The sequence below is a fragment of the Crocuta crocuta genome, unplaced genomic scaffold, assembly GCF_008692635.1.
Source record: "Crocuta crocuta isolate KB4526 unplaced genomic scaffold, BGI_CrCroc_1.0 scaffold179, whole genome shotgun sequence".
NCBI lineage: Eukaryota > Metazoa > Chordata > Mammalia > Carnivora > Hyaenidae > Crocuta > Crocuta crocuta.
The window spans coordinates 4,635,738-4,649,519 of NW_027551568.1; the positions used below are offsets into that span (position 1 = coordinate 4,635,738).

Genomic DNA, 13,782 nt, shown 5'->3' on the forward strand with positions numbered 1-13,782 from the left:
GTCCTGTCCTCAGTGGCTGGGTCGGCTTGGACCCAGGCTCCCATAATGCTGGTCTTATTACTCAGAGTGGCCTGCCCTCAACGTGGCATCACCTTTAAAGGAGGCCTGGGCCTCACCCTGGGTGATCTGAGGGGCTGTAATCGGTGGAGGCAGTGGGGCAGGATGGGCGCTTCTCACTCTTTAATGGGGCCGAATCCCCTGGGTAATGCAGACAGGCTGCCACTTTGGGCGGCCGGGCTCTTGGTGAGAGGTTCTCACGCTTGAGGTGGCATAGCGTCACGTGGCGGGCTGGCTGACATAGACAGGTGGGCCCACCCCGGAGTTTGGGATTTAGTGGGCCTGGGGCGTACCTGAAATCTTGTAACCCCAGTAAGCTCACGGTGGTGCAGGGACTCCTGGTGCGGAGAACACATGCTGAACATTGGAATCAACTTCAAAACCGTTGAGACCCGGACCCCACATTGAGGTCCTGAGTCAGTGGGACTGAGTGGAGCCTAGACATTGGGGATTCTATTTCTAGATGATTCTCATGTACACCCCACGTTGAGGTCCCCTGCTCCAGAGCTGTTCTTTTTATGCTGGTGATAGTATAATGCTAAGTCAGGCTCACCGCTGGAAAGTTCTGGTCAGTGGCCAGGTGGAGGCAGGCAGTGGCATGAAGAAGAGATTCTCTAGGTGTTCCCAGTGGGCAGCGGGGCTGGGAGCAGCTCTTGAACTGAGCTCTGGCTCCTCTCCCGTCCCCTGGGCTGCCATATCCACCCCTGGATAATGGCCTCTCCTTCTGAGCCTCCCCTTCCTGCCCATGGTGGGCGGGGCGCCTTGCGGTCAGGGGCCTCCACGGACTCTGCTTCTGGTGCCCCCCCTGCTGGGCCGTGTGACCTTCAGCGACTTGGTCCCTCTCTCTCGAGCTTGCTCTTTCCTGTAAAATGAGACAAATAAATGATCTGCTCCAAGGAGTTCCTCAAGAAATACCGTCGCACAGTGCCTGACACCCAGGCGTCTTCTCAAGATCGGTCCTTGTGTATGTCCGGGAGCGTGGATTGCCAAGTGCAGCAGCGGGCGGACATCGGTGGTACGGGAGTCACCAGGCATCTGTAAGAGCCAGGCCTCCGTGAGCTTCCTCCACTCTCTAGGTGTCCTGATGCACAGCAGTGTGAGCACCGCTGACGTTACTGTGACAATCTGACGGCTGGCTGACGTGATAATTGGGGGTTATTATTAGCCAGTAGCTAAGACGGGCACCCAGATTCCATGTGGCTGTCAGTTAGTGTTTTTGTTTTCTTTGAGGGAATACCCACTAGTGGAATTTCTGGATCGTATGGTATTCCTATTTTTCATTAAAAAGAATTTAACATTTATTTAGTTTTGAGAGACAGAGAGCTACAGAACATGAGCAGGGGAAGGGCAGAGAGAGAGGGAGACACAGAATTGGAAGCAGGCTCCAGGCTCTGAACTGTCAGAGCCCGACGCAGGGCTCGAACCCATGAACCGTGAGATCACGACCTGAGCCAAAGTTGGCACTTAACCCACTGAGCTCTTCAGGCCCCCCTCTATTTTTAATTGTTTGAGGGACCGGCGTATGTTTGCCACAGCGGCTGCACCCGTTCACCTTCCCACCAACAGAGCGCGAGGGTTCCTTTTTCTCCCTGTCCTCGCTCACATCTGCTGTTTCTTGTGTTTTTGATGTCGTCCATTTCGGCAGGTGTAAAGTGATACCTTCTTGTGGTTTTGATTTCCAGTTTCCTGACGAGCGCTGCTGAGCATCTTTTCCTGTGTCCATCAGCCATCTGGACGTGCATTTTGCCTATTTTAAAGCGAACTCGGTTGTCTTTTTATTGTTGAATTGCAAGGGCCCTTTATTCTGGATGTCAGCCCTTCATTGGGTACATTTCTCCCAGCCTGTGGGTTGTGTCTCCATCTTCTTTATGCTGTCTGTGGTCGTCTCCTGATCTGCAAAACCACCGTAAGGTGGGGGGGCCTTGTCTTAGCCACCACCAGGGTCCTACTGGCCTGACAGAATAGGACGTGGTGGAGCATGGGGGCGGGGCGGAGGTTGAGTGAGGAGACAGAGCTGGGCCAGTCCAGGCCCGAGCAAGACCGTGGGGACAGAGAGCCTGAGGAGCTAGCTAGCCCTGGCAGGACCTGGGGCCTGTGGGGTGTAAGAGGGAGGGAAGGGGGTCTCACAGGTCTCTAGGACCTGGGTGATTGGAGGAGGGGGGGGTCTCTTTGCAGAGCCTGGGCCCCGCCCCAGGGAGGAGGGGCAGGTTTGGAGTAAGATGGATTCCAAGAATTCTATTAACAGCAGCCATCACTGCGTGTGGCCCGGGTGCCAGCCACCCTTCTAAGGGACAGATGTGGACTGCTACAGGCAGCGCTTGCCAGAACCTGAGCGGTAGAGACTGTTGTTCTGGGCGGGGAAACTGAGGCATGGAGAGGTTAAGAAATTTGTCCAAGGCCCACAGCTTGAGTGGGGAGCCCGGAGCGTGTGCTTTCAGCCTCCAGTCTCCACTGCTGTTTGGATGTAAGCTTGCCATGACCCCTGCTCCCCGCAGTTGCTAGACAGACCTAGCCTGTTGGCCGGTTGGCACCTGTGGTATCTGTCGCGGCCTAAACATGCACATTGTTACTGTCGGAACCTGAGAACATTACTTTATGTGCCAAAAGAGTGAATACTACCGTATGTGGCAGAAGACGTGACTAAGAATTTGGGGGGGGTTCCTAAATCCAATGACAAGTGTCCTTATATGAGTAAGGCAGAAAATGTGACACAGGAGAAGGCGGTGTGAAAAGAGCTGGAAGAGGCAAGGAGGGGTTCTACCCGAAACCCCTCGGGGGAGTGAGGACTTGCTGAGCCCCGTGATCTGAGCTTGGGCTTTGACCTCCTGAACTGTCTGAACTCTGCAGAACTCAGGCCTCTGGCTCTCAGGGGGCATGGCCGTTTCCTTCCATTGAAAGCCCTGCAGAGCCTGAAGCTGGATTTGATCACGAGGCAGTAGAGCGGAATATTCCAGTGTGTCTCGTGTCCGAGGCCGTGGCCTCACACGGTCACGGCGGGGCGGGTGTGGATATGCCTGCTTTGCTGGGGGTGGGAGGGACAGCGGTGAGCAGCTCTGCAGGGGCGGAAGGGCACGGCCTTGCTCTAGCATGCCTGTCCAGTGGTTCCCGCGGATGCGCCCCAGGCCCCGGGCCCCCTCCTTAAGTCCCGCCTGGACTGCATCTACTGGCCCATCGGGTTGTGAGGAAACCAGACTTTGGGATCAGAGGCACCCGGGTCCCACATCCAGCTCCTCGCTGGGTGACTTTGGGCAAGTCTCTCAGCCCCTCTGAGCCACTTTTCTCCCCTTGAAGATGGGGATACCGGTGACATGGCAAATGCCGCATCCTTAGCCAGTGGCCATGAGAGCAGAAGAGCCAATGGATGGGATGGGATGAGATGGTGGCTTTCCCACTGCCGTTACTGCCTCGTGCAAGCCACCTGTTTCCTCAAGGGCGGCCCCAACTGCATTGTGGGAATGCACAGCATGGGAATGTCATCTGGAATGTGTGGAGCGGACAGACCTCTGGCTTCACCCAGCCCTGCCTCTTGGCTCCCCAGGGACCTCACTGGGAAAGACCAGGGTCAGGCTCACGTGGGTGGGGGGCTTCCCAGGCCGCCGCCGACTTGACTGTGCGGGAGTGAGCCTGACCGTGGTGCCGGGCTGTGGCCTGGCCCCCCGGGGGCCTGGCCTGCCTGCAGCTAAGTCACGTCCATCGCTTGGCAGACTGGCAGACTGCACTAGTTCCCAGCATCCTCTAGGAAGACAAGGGCCAAGCTCGGTAGCGTGCCTCACAGGCCCCTGGTGACCTCCCCCCGATCCCAGCCTCCCGTCTGGGTCCAGCCCTCTCCATCCTGACATGGCCCGGCGTGAGGGCCCTTCCTCATTCCTCCACCCCATCTGGGAGGCACGGTGCACCCCACTGTGCAAACCAGACGTGAGGGTGCTCCCGCGTGGCCTGCTCCTTGGCTCCCTGTGTCCCGTGCGTCCCCTAGTCCTTCCTGACCGCCTGCCCACCGCCCGGGCTGCTTGCTTTCTCCCGGTGCACCGGCTCCCTCTGCCTGGAATGTTCCATTCCTTTCCACCGGGTCAGCCCTTTCTCCTCCTTCAGAAGTCCGCTTGGCCTCACTTCTTGCGCAAAGTCTTAGGGGAGCCTCTGTGTCCAGGACTGTTTGACCCACCCACGCAGGTTTCCTTTCTTTCAGAGAGCACCTGTCTGGGGCTGGTCATCCGCTCAGTTGCATGTGTGTTAGACTAGCGTCTGCTCCTCCCCACATGCTCCTTCTGGACGCTGGATTCCCAGAACCCTTGGGGCTTGCCTGGAGGAGGTGGCCAGTGAGTGTTCTGGGTGGCTGGAGGAATCGGGGGACATATGCACAGTCCCTCCAAAGAGCCGCCTTCTCTTACTCCTTTGGGCTTTAGTATATGTGCTGCCGAAGCGAGCACATCCTTTGGGTTTTAAAGATGTGCTCTGATTGACGCCCCTCCCCCCTTCCACAAAGCCCTGACCCCCATCCTGGCTGGCTCCTGTTGGTGCTGAATCTCAGGCCACTTTCTCCAGGGCTTTCCCTGAAGCCTGGGCCCCCACAGGACTGTGGGATCCCTTGTCAGAGCTCCGACGCCCTCTTTCACTATCTGGTGGTCTTCCCTACTGGACTGATGTCTTCAAAGAGGCGGGGAGCCTTCAAAGAGGCAGGGAGGGACCCACCCCCACCCACATGTGTGATGCTCAGAGCAGATGCTCACTGGGCATGTGGGATGTGAACAAGTTGGACCCAGTAGGTGCAGGCATTTGGGGGAAGAGTGGTCCAGAGAGAGAAGTAGTGAGTGCAAAGGCCCTGTGGTCAGACCATGCTTGGTGGGTTGAGGGGCAGCAGCAGGCCAGTGTGGTTGGAGCAGAGGCCGGGGAAGGGAGGCTGTGAGGTCTGGGGGTGCTGGTGGGTATATGTGATGGGGAGCCTCACCAGTGCTTGATGGCAAGATGATGCTGTGTCATCCGAGCCCACGCCTTTCCTTCCCAGGGCCCTGCACTGTCAGCCTGTCTGGGGGTGTGTTCTCTTGCCTGGAAGGAGTGTCCGCTCCCCCTCCTAGGCCCCCCTGCTTCCACTCTCACCCCTCAAAGCTAGTCCGTGGTGTGGCCAGAAGGAGCCTTTTAACAGAAACTGGACTTTTGTGTTGTGTTGCTGAAAGCCCTTGCCTTGTGCGTCTGGTGCTAATGGAGCCGTGTGCAATCACCCGAGAGAGTGCAAAGCCCGGAGGCCTCCCAGCCTTGGGGAGGCTGCATCTGCCTCCAGCAGGGGCTTCAGTCGTCTGTGGTGTGTTCATGGAGCCCTCCCCGCCCTCCAGCCCCGTGAGTGACTTTGTATCATGGGAAGGGAACGGGCCGGGGCTGGACCAGCCCTGGGAGTTTGTTCCTTGATCTCTTACTACCTGGGCTCCCTTTTTGTAAAGTGACAGTGGTACCGGCGTCCCCTCGGAGGGTGGGTTGGGTAAGATGGGGCCTTCGTGCTTTAGCATGGACCTACACATGGCGAGGAGTGAGTGATCCTGAGCACCTAGGATCAATACCTATGGACCAAATATGACAGGAATCATCAGGGAAGAGAGTGAGTCCACTTAATGGTCAGATAAGTTAGATGACAGGGTGTGGGCTCAACTAGCAACATGGTGGTCAGGGGAGGGCGAGTGGAGGTCAGGGTGGGGGGTGAGTGGGGGCCAGTGGAGATGACATTGCACTGCAGGGAAGTGAGGCGGCCGTCCAGACAACAGGTGGAAACAGCCCCGAATGACCGCGGAGAAGCAGAGAGAGGCAGAGGTTAGGGGGACTGGGCCCAGGGGGCTCAGTTTTGTTCTAATGGGGATGACCTGAGTCTGACAGGCGGATGATGGGGCGCCCTTGGAGAGAGGCCGGCGTGGGAGGTTTGGGGAAAGGTGGGAAGGAGAGGGGGCCAGGGCCAGGGAGAAGAAGGCAGTACTGATTTGGGGGTTCAGCCTTGAGGATGACGCTCTCTGGTCCCCAGGTCAGTTTCTTCTGCATCCGTAAGTTAGAAATACCACTTTCTTCTCTCTCCTGAATCTTCTGTGCTATTTTTCCCAGCTTCTTTTGATTCAGTCACAAATGTAATCACCTTCTAGTTTTGTGCGTGGATTGCTTATTGCTATTATGTTGGAAAGAAAACAGGCTTTTTTTTTTTTTTTTTTTTTTAGCTACTATCCAATGCTTTGGCGGACCCTAAAAATCCCGTCAGTGTGTTTTGGGACAGATGGGTGACTTGACCTCTCCTCTCCTCATTTCTTCCCTGTTTTCTGGGCCCAGACCCACCCTCTCCCGTCTCCTCTGTCCTCTCCCTCCCCTGCCCTTGAAAGCAACGGCTACCTTCTCTTTCCAAGGATTCTCTTTGTTCACACAGCCTCCTCCCCCTGCCCCCAAATGGAACTAGCTTTCATGGTTTACCCTCTTCCTTAGGCCTGTGATGTCAGCAGGTGTCTGTGTCTGTGTGGGTTTTTTGTTTCCCCTGAGAAAGGGGATCTCAGCTTGTGACTGGCTTTTCCCACACAGCAGGTGTGGCAGAAGTTGTCCCCCGGCCTCTACAGTTTGGGCACTCCGTGCTTTAGTTAACTCACCGGCTCTCCGCCGTCCCCGCTGATGCGGACGGTCCCCATGCCCAGTTATCCTGTTAGGGCAGAACCGAGAAGGAAGTGAGGGAGCAAAACCAACCCATTTTTAAACTTTTCGCAGAAACCGTCCACCAGCACTCCAGAAAACGTGCCAACTCGTACCCGCCGAGAGCGAATGAGAATAGCAGTTTGCCGGAGCCTCGCCAACAGTGAATGTTGTGAATCTCGGCTAATGTGGTAAGTGAGAGCTCTCCTTCTGGTCTCTTTCCGCTGGTTATGTCTTGCCGTGTGTGTGCTGGCCACGTGTGCTTTCTCTCCTCCGGGGAATCACTTCTTCGTTATCCATGCTAATTTTACTATTGACGTGTTGCTTGGAACAACTTTGATTTTTTCTTTTAAAATTTTTTTAATGTTTATTTTTGAGAGAGAGAGAGAGAGCGAGAGTGAGCGAGCAAGCAGGGAAGGGTCAGAGAGAGAGGGAGACACAGAATCTGAAGTAGGCTCCAGGCTCCGTCAGCACAGAGCCGGACGGGGAGCTCAAACCCACGAACTGTGAGATCGTGACCTGAGCCGAAGTCAGACCCTTAACTGACTGAGCCACCCAGGTGCCCCAAAACTACTCTGATTTGTCAAGCCCTCCTAACCCATTGAAGCTATTAGCCTGTGGTCTGTGCTGTGTGACTAATGTTTGCTCCTGACCTTGGTTTGACGTTCTTGCCTGTGCTGCGATGCTCTTCCTCCATGGAGATTTAACACAGGTGTCTTCTGTGGCTGCTTATGCTTTTTTGTCTCTTTTATATTTGTTTTCCGGAGATTTCTTTGTTTTGTGGTTTCTCTGTGTTTATTTTAGCATGTGACTCACCTGTAAGCTGCTTTGCTGTAAGGATCTCAGTGGACGTACGTTTTTATTTGTTCCCAAGCAGTTAGTCCTTTGCCCGGTGCGGTGGGAGTGGCTCAGTGTTCTCTCTCCCCGTTGATGTGTGTCAAATTCCTGTCCGCCCTTGAACCTGTTTTTGGACTTGCTCTTCTGTCTCATCGATCTGCTGAGCAGCCCAGCTTTTCTCCCTGTGGAGAGAGAGACACACAAACTTCCAGCTTGAAGTTTTCAAACCAGATTTTGTTTCAAGCTAAAAAATGGACTTCCTGGGGTGCCTGGGCGGCTCAGTCGGTTATGCATCTGACTCTTGGTTTTGGCTCAGGTCATGATCTCACGGTTCATGGGTTCGAGCCCCACGTCGGGGTCCTCACTGATAGTGCAGAGCCTGCTTGGGATTCTCTTTCTCACTGCCCCTCCCCTGCTCCCTCTCTCTCTCAAAATAAATACACTTTTAAAAAAAGTAAAAAGCTGGACTTCCTGCCAGGAGATGGCTGCTACTCTCTGGGAGGGGTGGCCCAGGGGCATGACTGTCCCTCTGTCCGAGCCTTTCTGGAATGTCCTCCACCCTGCGTTCCATTCTGTCCCAGAAGGTTCTTGGCCTCCAAGGGCTTTGTGTTTGCAGTTGTGATCACGGTGGGAATCTGGAGCGTGCCGGGGAGCGCTTGGATGCCTGGGGCTCGCGCTGTGTGCTGGGCGTCATCTGTCTGCAGGCCCAGCCCGTTTGTACTGTCCCTGCGTCCCAGCCAGGGGTCAGAGACAGACAGGGCACGAGTAGCCTGGACGAGGTCCAAGGAGCCAGCCTACCGCCGGGCCCCACCTCGTTGCACTCACTGCTCTCTACCGCCGCAGCCCCAGAGCGCTGCCCAGAGAACCTTTCTGAGGTTGTGCAGGCTTGGTGAGCCTTGCTGTTTGGGGGGAATGAAATGATCCTGAGCAGGAACACCGAGCCAGCCTCGCACTTTGGGGTAAATGAAGACACACGTCGCTGGGAAGAGCTCCCCTCCCCAGCGTGCAGACTGTGGTCTGGCGCTGGACAGAAGGCAGGCCTACCGCACCGGGAATGTGGGCGCGGGCAGCTAGCTCCAGCTTACCCACAAGGAGGCCAAGGCTCTAGGAGCCTAGGTGGTGCGTCCGGGGTAGCACAGGGGGACTGTGGCCGGGCCGGGGTTCATGCTTCACGACCCGTCGCTTCACTGGCTCACGAGAAGGTTAGGACAGGATAGGTTGTCGTCGAAGAGGTAAGGCGTTCTGACGCAAAGTCTACACACTGCAGCTTCCTTTTTTTTTTTTTTAATATTTTTATTTATTTCTAGGAGAGAGAGAGACAGCATGAGCAGGGGAGGGTCAGAGAGAGAGGGAGACACAGACTCAGAAACAGGCTCCAGGCTCTGAGCTGGCAGTCAGCACAGAGCCCGACGCGGGGCTCGAACCCACGAACCGCGAGATCATGACCTAAGCGAAAGTCGGACGCTTAACCGACTAAGCCACCCAGGCGCCCCCACACTGCAGCTTCCTAAATGTCACGAATTGCCCTGTACGGACGTTGCTGCTTTGGGAGAATTTTCAGAGGAATCTCCTTTGGTTCTGAGAACAACCCTGGGTTGGGGGTCGGACTCCCATCCCCGGGCCCCGTTTGCAGATGAGACTGACTTGCCCGGGGCGGTTGGCTGGCTTCCTAGGGCCGATCCTCCAAGGGCTGGCAGGTCACAGTGGGACCAACCGCTACTGTGGACGGACCACATGGCTCGCGGAACATCCCCGGGCACTGAGGTTGGACGTACCCCAGTTCTGGCCCATCCTGCGCCCCCAAGAAAGATGTTGTAGAAAAACCCGTTCCAGCCAAGGCTGTCAGAAGCGTACAGGGGAAGACTGGGCCACTCGCCATTTGCATCAGACCTCAGGTTTGTGCCTCAGGAGCTAAGTGCTGGACGGCCGGGAGCACTGGGGGCCGAAGCCAAAAGCTTAGAGCAGATGGCGTGGGATTAATTTTTGCAATTCATAAGAAAGGGAGCTCATGGCAATCTGTTAGCTGTGTCGGCATCTGAGCTTAGTTTTTTCCATCAGAATCGCGGACTCTGTTAGTTACCGTGTTCTATTAAATCTAAAGTGCCATCAGTGGAGAGATGCGTCATTATTTTTATACCACCAGCGAAAGGAGGGAAAGCAACAGTGAGAGTCAGGCTGTAAAACACATGCTAATTTCAGAGACGTTAAACAGCAAATAAACATGCACCACGGGGCGGATGCAATATAACAGCGTCTTCTTATTTACTTGCTGATGGACCACGGCCAAGGGCTGGCTTCCTCTGGGCACAGGGAGGTGAAAGGGTGCTCACGGTCCCTGCTCCCCAAAAGCACATGGACCGCTCAGGAATGTCGCTGATGCTAAACGGATTGGCGTCAGACGTTTGCTGATGGATGGGTTCCTTCAGCGATGTTTCTGGAGTGCCTACTATGTGCCAGGCACTGTTCCAGGCACCGGGGACCCCACAGTGAGCAGGACTTCTCACTGAGCTCACTCCGTTCCAAGGCAATAAATATGCATCCCCGGCAGCAATTCTCAAACAGTGCCGTGCAGAAAAGTTCATGTGCGAAAACTTTATGTTCTATGGCCTGGTCCAGTTTCCAGGCTTTGCTGTTCAGTTCGGTCTAGGATAAGACTCTGGGGTCTGCGTTTTCACGGGCAGGCCAGGGGGGCCCAGGGCAGAAGGACTTCGAACCAAAATGTGATCAATAGAGCTTCAGTGTTAATGACTTCATAGCACCCGTCGTGTGAACATTCTAGAATATATTTAGCTGTTGGAGATTTAGCAAATATTTATTTTTTAATCTTCCTATTGTAGATGACACACCCAAGAATGTCCCGGCAGCTGAATATTACTTGCATACTTCCTCCATGGTTTCTTTAGGGTCAACTGGGCATGGACGCGTGGGCTGAGTTTTTAAGGGTGAGGTAGGAGTTTGCTGTGGTTCTTTCCACCACTATATTGAGCCCGGGAGCCTGACTGCCTGGGTTCATTTTCCCACTTATTAGTGGGGTCCTTTTGAGCAAGCTCTTTGCCTTGCCACTGCGTTTTCTCATCCCTAAAATGGGACAACTGTTGTACTGACTCTTTAGGGCTGCCGTAAGGAGTAAATGAACCACGCTGGGGGACGGAGCTGAGCACGCCGTGGCCGTGGTGGCAGTGGCTGCTGAGGTGGAGAAGGGAGAACCCTTTGCTCTGCAAGGTGTCCGTGTTCACAGCTTGGGCGCGGCAGTGGCTCTGAGGATGGGAGCTCTGGGTGTGCACAGCCGCGTGTGTATGAGCTGATGCTGGACAATGGGCCTCACGTCGCACAGCCAAGCTCAGCCCGTTGCCCTCGCTGCCCCTGGAAACATCTTTCTACCACACTGGTCTGGACGTGTTCCTCTGTTCACATCTCCTCCCTGACATCCTGCTGTCTGGGCGCGGACCACAAACCCCTTGATGTGCCGGGGGGAGGAAGGAAAGCCCCTTAGAACTTGATTTCAGCCTTATCTCATACCAGCCCTGGCCGCCGAGTGCTCTGTGCTCCTCTGTGACAGGACACTTGTGGGAGGTGATGGTGGAACTTGGCCAGCAACCCTCCTCGGCTTTTGAGGGATGAATAGGAGCTTTCTAGGTGGAGGAGGAAGGGAGGGCTGTCCCGGCTGGTGAGCCGGTGCGCGCACAGGTGCAGCGGTGCATTTGGGGTGACGTCAGTGGGTCACGGCTGGGTGTGGGGTGTTGGGGCGGGGCTGGTAATGAGGGTGGCTGTGGGCTGCAGAGGTGAACCCTGCTTCCTGCACGCGGTGCGCCCCGCATCGCTGGGCTCCGGACAGTCGCCCTGAATTTCCTCGTGGCTTATCTCTTCAGCTGTGCCTCTTTCTAGGCTCCAACGCGCCCCCACTCATTTCCTATCTTTGTAAAGGACCGTAGACATCTGACACATTTCTTTGCCTAATTGCTAAGGGTGCAGAAGGGTTCCCTTCGTTCTTTAGCTCTGCCTCGAAACTGGGACTTGGAAGGCGCCCAGTCTTTCTTTACATGCTTTGTGGTAAATCCCTTCTGGGAAACCAAATGCGACATCCCAGAAGGCTTTTCTTGCACAAGGTTTGACAGGAATTAAAATAACCTGGCGGGCTAAGATGCGGCCTCGGTGCTCCCGGCCCTCCCCCGGTCCTCTTCTCTTCTGCGCCCACCTGGCCTGTTCTTTCCTCGGCCTCCAGAGTGGTGTCCACGCACAGAATCGATCAGCTCTGCCGAGCAGAAGGTGGCTGCCTCCCGCCAGGCGAGGCAGGTCTCAGGAGGTGGGAGTTGGAAAAATGGGCCGGGAATCATCCCTGCGGTTCACCAACCCGTAAGCCCCTGCTGTATGCAGGCATCCAGCTAGACTCGGACCAGGGCTGGAATCAAGACTTCCCGAACTGGCGGGGACCTCAGGGAATGGTTATGTCTCCATGGGGGGCGGGGGGCGTGTGGCTCTGTGGTGTGGGAGAAGGTTTTAGGTGGCATGTGGATGGATGTGTTTTATTTTAAGAGTATTTCGGTGTGTGTTAGAGAAAATATAGCACATTAAGTCTGTGTGTGTGCATGTGTGTGTGCGTGTGTGTGCATGCTAGCACTTAGAATAAGACTGAAATCGTACTTTTAAGAAAATGTATTTATTTTTTAAATGTTTTATTTATTTCTGAGAGAGAGAGACAGCGTGAGTAGGGGAGGGTCAGAGAGAGGGAGACACAGAATCCGAAACAGGCTCTGAGTTAGCTGCCAGCACAGAGCGCGACGCGGGGCTCGAATCCGCGAACCGTGAGATCATGACCTGAGCTGAAGTCGGACGCTTAACCGACTGAGCCACCCAGGTGCCCCAAAATGTATTTATTTAAACTCAAGTCAGCTAACATACAGTGTAATGTTGGCCACAGGAATAGAACCCAGTGATTCATCTCTTCCATAGAATACCCCATGCACATCCCAAAAGGTGCCCTCCTTAATGTCCATTCCCCGTGGAGTCCATCCCCTGCCCACCCCCCCAGCAGCCTTCAGTTGATTCTCTGGATTTAAGGGTCTCTTATGGTTTGCCTCCCTCTCTGATTTTATGCTATTTTTCCTTGCCTTCCCCTATGTTCATCTGTCGAGTTTCTCAAATTCCACATAGAAGTGAAATCATATATCTAACTTTCTCTGACCGAGTTAGTTTGCTCAGCATAGTACCCTCCAGGTCCGTCCACTTTGTATATGTCTTTAAAAGGCAGTCATTGTAAAGAAAAATATTAAGCAAATGAAGGTAAGTTGCAGAGGGGGCATGAAGGAACGTTTCTGGGGTTCCCCCAAATGTTCTTGTTCCCAATGGCAGAAACTCTTTGACTTGTAACTCCAAGTGGAAACGACACCACAGGGAAGTTGACTCTGAAACAGTAAACACGTGGCGTATGTGTTTTAGGCAGAAGCCACAGTGGCTGCACCTGCGTGACTGAGGGGTGGAGACCCCCTTCTGGGCCAAACGCTCCCTACTTTTCAAAAGGCAAATCTGAGGCCCAGAGAGGCGGGTGCCGTGCAGGTGTTGTGCCAGGGGCAGGGGTAGGATGGCGGGGTGGGGCCTGGCGCGGAGGCCTTGACCGGCTTTCCTGCTCGGTGTCAAAGGAGGTGGCCGTGGCAAGTGGGCGTGGCTGTGGCTTGTGGCGGAAGACAGGCTGTCCTCAGATGGGCAGGCAGGTGGCATGGGTCTGCTCACATTGCTGAGGGATGCCCGCTTCCTCCTGTAGGAGGGAACTTTTCTTTCTTTTTCTTAATGTTTATTTATTTTTGAGAGAAAGAGCGAGAGAGAGAGACAGAGCACGAGCAGGGGAGGGTCAGAGAGAGACACACACACACAGAATCGGAAGCAGGCTCCAGGCTCTGAGCTGTAAGCACAGAGCCCAACATGGGGCTCGAACTCATGAGCCGTGAGATCATGACCTGAACCAAAATTGGACACTCAACCGACTGAGCCACCCAGGTGCCCCAGGAGGGAAGTTCTCTAAGTTTCAAGACCAGAGAACCCGAGTTTACATTTGGGGGTTAAAGAGTCTTCTACATGCTCTCAGATATCAGCTTCAAATCTTCCATTTTTCTCTTTTAGACACTGCCAGTGTCCTGAGGGCTGACCCCCCTCCTCCTGGGCCAGGGCTTATTTTGGCTTCTCAGCAGGTGGCGCTTGGGGGGCGGGGTGAGTGGGGCAGGGATGGGGCGGGGGGGGGGGTGGGGGGGGGGG

At 55.1% G+C, this 13,782-nt stretch overlaps 1 protein-coding gene across 2 annotated transcripts in view; it reads left to right on the forward strand.

Annotated features, from left to right (window-relative positions):
* The first annotated feature begins 5,587 nt into the window (after positions 1–5,587).
* The window catches only part of JAKMIP1 (janus kinase and microtubule interacting protein 1), a 99,708-nt gene continuing 91,513 nt past the window's right edge, over positions 5,588–13,782 (forward strand). The window contains exons 1-2 of one of the 2 annotated variants that reach the window (XM_077750405.1): positions 5,588–5,641; positions 6,775–6,890. The gene's annotated coding sequence lies outside the window, so the exon portion shown is untranslated. The remainder of the gene's footprint in view (positions 5,642–6,774; positions 6,891–13,782) is intronic. The other variant, XM_077750406.1, reaches the window with a different exon arrangement.